Below are 2833 nucleotides of genomic sequence, written 5' to 3'. Positions count from 1 at the left end.
TCAAAGGCAACAATTAGATTTACAAAACATTTAACTTCCTAAGAAAAAATTATTTATTCATTATACAGCAGTTAAGAATAAACCTGCTTTAAGATTCCAAACTTGACAAACATGTGATAAGTTTTATAAAGTACCCAACCAAGATATAACTTTACATATAACAGAGACTTATTCCCTAACCTGAAGCTATTTATCATAAAACTTTCTCATTGTTATTCACTCACTTCCACCTCCAAAATAATCCCTGACAATAAAATAGTGGTTCTCGACTAGGGGTGACTTTGTCCACTAGGGGACATTTGATAATGTTTCAGTTGTGCTTGTCTTAGCAGAAAGGGGTGCTAAATGACATTTAATATGTAGAGGGCAGGCACTATCAAACATTCAATTCAGAGGATGACCCCACAACAAAGCATCCAGACCAAATGCTGACAGAGACAAATGTTTTAACTTATGTAGAGGACCAATCCCATCTTATGAGTAACATCTCTTCCACTTAGAGTTGGCTGCTAAATGGCAAATAGAATTTAAAATTCAACTAATTATCATTACCAAAAGTAACAGTTAAATAAATACTTGCTTGTTAAATTTATGTAGCAAAATGATTCCCAGTATAGTCAAGTACCAAAACAACTTAGAATGAAAGAAAGTAGGGAATATAGTTGGTCCACATCTAATAGTTAAGTCAACATATATTGAAAATATTTTAAAACATTTTTTGCAACTGTACTGTATACATGTGTATACTTTTTCTTGCCCCTCTCTCCTAAACAGCACAGGATAACAACTATTCACACTGTATTAGGTATTATAAGTACTCTAGAAAATATAGGAAGTGTAAAGGAGGATGTGTGAAGTTATATGCAAATACTGTCATAGTATAGAAGAAATTGGAGCATCCAGATTTTTTTTTTTGTTTGTTATGAAGGAACTCCTGAAATCAGTCACGTATGAAGACTGAAGGATGCTGACTGGATACCACTTACTCTCCTTTGAACCTGCTCTGCCTTTTCCCTTCTTTCTTAGGATAGCTGCAGGCACGAAGGGCATTCAACATCCCGTGGCTTCAGGCCTTCTAGACAACCACACTATCACTGAGCTACCTATGTAGCCCTGCTCTACCAGTTTAATTGGAGAATGAGGACTGTTTTGAAGTAGCTATGTAAACTGTTTCCTTTGCTTATTTTTCTAGGCTATAATAAAATTGAATAATATATAAAGTACCTAGAAATTGGTAAAATGTTCTGAAAATGTCAAAATGTAAATAGTTTTACTTATTTCTTCAAGTTTGTCATGCCCATTAATTTTCTACTGATTAAATTGTTTTATTTGCTGTATCCATTTTACAATAGCCCTTCAAATGTTTTACAAACAGCAGAGCACATATAAGAGTTAATACAAAATTATAAGCCAGTTGTTTTTTTTTTTTTATAATCCACACAAATTCTCATTGAAAAGTATCTGTATCATAAGAGGGACCCCAATATAAAACAAACAAAAAAAATCCCACTCTTATTAGGTAAAGAAATTTATCAGTAATCATTCCCTTATGCATTCACATCCTATGTTTTTTCTAATGACCAACAAACTGATTTAAATGGTTAAAGTTATCCCACCATTTAAAGATAAAAGTATCTACAGTAATTTTAAACCACGAACGTAACTTAATTTCACCACTGGCTGCTTTTTTCATAATTTCTTTCAGTTCTTCCTTTGACACATAGAAATAGCTTTTGATCTCATTGGAATCTGGATACAAGATTACATTCTTCCTCAAAAATAAGATATAATCAATTTCCTGTCACCCCAGATGCCATCTTATTGTGCCATATAGTAAATTTGCATTAAATCCTTCATTTCACCTGGATGAACTTCTTCCAAGGTTATTCCCAGTTTAACTTTCAAATACCTCTGTGCTGCTCAACTTATACCAATGCCATTATTTTCTTCAAGATGGCCTGGATTACTTAATGGATGACTACAGCAACTGTTGGTAAAACAACCTGGAAAGGTAATTTTAGCATCTGATCTCTGCTGTGCCAAAAGCTTATTTTCATTGTTCAGTAAAAAGATGCTAAAAGCTCAATGTAATAATCCTTTGTCAATGTTTTCATTTAGGTAACAATTCTTCTTGGTGCCAGCCACAATTTCATTGTCATTTTCATCAATAAGAATACACATCTCTGCCAGAAGTTGAACTTGTTGCTCATTGATATGGTTGGTATTTATTTCAGGCATTGTGACAAAATGTCTGATCTGTCCTAGAATGCTGCATGTCTGGCGCAAAACACTGTTTTCTTTTGATGATAACAATGTTCTGCTAAAAAAAAAAAAACATAAAGCTCTATTTAAATCACCTAGTTTTATATTTTGTTTGTCATATATGATGAAACAAAAAGATCTAGGAAGTGTAAGTCATTCTCTGATGCATTGGGTTTGGTCTACATGATTACTCTGCAAAGTTTCCTGCAACTGTCCTGAATATTATAATAAGTAATTAAAAGAAAGTATAAAAACCCAAGTTAATTTTTTTTTTTTTTTTGGTTTTTCAAGGTAGGGTCTCACTCTGGCCCAGGCTGACCTGGAATTCACTATGCAGTCTCAGGGTGGCCTTGAACTGATGGCAATCCTCCTACCTCTGCCTCCCAAGTGCTAGGATTAAAGATGTGCACCACCACGCCCAGCACCCAAGTTAATTTATAAAATATTTTTTCCTTGTAACTTCACCTTTTTCTTCTGGTCTCTTTCCATAGCACTGTGGCCCAGGTCTCAGAAGTGTTCCAGTTACACATGGCAACCTGTCTGCATGAGACATGACATGAGCACTGTCTCT

General features: G+C 34.3%; 1 pseudogene; it reads right to left on the bottom strand.

Annotated features, from left to right (window-relative positions):
* Positions 1–1555: 1555 nt before the first annotated feature.
* On the bottom strand, positions 1556–2265 carry LOC101606574 (annotated as a pseudogene).
* Positions 2266–2833: the final 568 nt, after the last annotated feature.

This window comes from Jaculus jaculus, chromosome 3, assembly GCF_020740685.1.
Source record: "Jaculus jaculus isolate mJacJac1 chromosome 3, mJacJac1.mat.Y.cur, whole genome shotgun sequence".
Lineage (NCBI taxonomy): Eukaryota > Metazoa > Chordata > Mammalia > Rodentia > Dipodidae > Jaculus > Jaculus jaculus.
Note: the sequence above shows the minus strand (reverse complement) of the source record. Positions and strands in the feature narration are given on the sequence as shown.